Source organism: Pristiophorus japonicus, unplaced genomic scaffold, assembly GCF_044704955.1.
Source record: "Pristiophorus japonicus isolate sPriJap1 unplaced genomic scaffold, sPriJap1.hap1 HAP1_SCAFFOLD_113, whole genome shotgun sequence".
Taxonomy (NCBI): Eukaryota; Metazoa; Chordata; class Chondrichthyes; family Pristiophoridae; genus Pristiophorus; species Pristiophorus japonicus.
The window spans coordinates 1,453,832-1,454,736 of NW_027250788.1; the positions used below are offsets into that span (position 1 = coordinate 1,453,832).

The 905-nt window shown below is 47.7% G+C and overlaps 1 non-coding gene across 1 annotated transcript; it reads right to left on the reverse strand.

The window, feature by feature from the left end:
- Positions 1–376: 376 nt before the first annotated feature.
- On the reverse strand, positions 377–449 carry trnaa-ugc (transfer RNA alanine (anticodon UGC)). The gene has a single exon. It is a non-coding gene; the product is annotated as a tRNA-Ala (tRNA).
- Positions 450–905: the final 456 nt, after the last annotated feature.

Here is a 905-nt window from a genome sequence, read left to right on the forward strand (position 1 = left end):
TGGCGTCTGACTCCCGTTCATGCCTCTGCTGAATAAGAAAGGAGAGTTTGACGTTGACCAGACTGCACTGCCCCTGATATTTGTGAGCTCATCCTTTATATTCAGTGGTTTCTCACCCTTTGATGGGCTGCAGTGTAGCGGATATCACGTTGGCCTCACACGCGAAAGATCCCCGGTGGATCCGTTTTCTCTCACTGAAAGTTATCTATTTATTGAAGTGGAATAAAGAGCAATTAAGGAATAAGGGAGCCCTTTTGCCGGGAGAATAAATAGCAAATAAAAACAGCAATTGCTGGAAATCTCAGCTGGTCAGGCAGCATTTGCCAGGAGACTAAACTCACCTCGGATTGTTCCACTATAGCAACTTTAAACATAATGTCTCCGCCCGGGATTGAAACAGGGACCTTTCGCGTGCAAAGCGAACGTGATAACCACTGCACTACAGAAACCTCTGGCACAGCAGCCACAACAGAGGGGAGCTGACCAGTGAGCTCCCTCTGTGCTGATCGGGAATGTGTTGGCTCACCTTAAACAACTTCTGTCCCACACTGAAAGCTGTCAATCCTTCTCCTCCGCTGCCCTTTACAGAAATGTCACGGATCACCCAGCCACCGTGTTCACTTCCACATCCTCACAGTGTGGCCACAGAGGCTCCTACCGTCTCCCCGCGATCAGCGAACTCAAAATTAAACCAGGAACACGTGTCCAGCAACGGGCAGGAGAAACAAGAGAATCTGTAAGTTCGGTCCGTAACATAAAGTAATGGGGTTATTCATGGTGATTACAGCAATTACTAATCGTCTCACAGACCTCAATTATTTTTATTTGACGAATTGATTGAGTATTGTTACCAGGTTGGTGCGCCGGATCTTAACCCCTCGACCACCAGGGAACAGCTATGATAC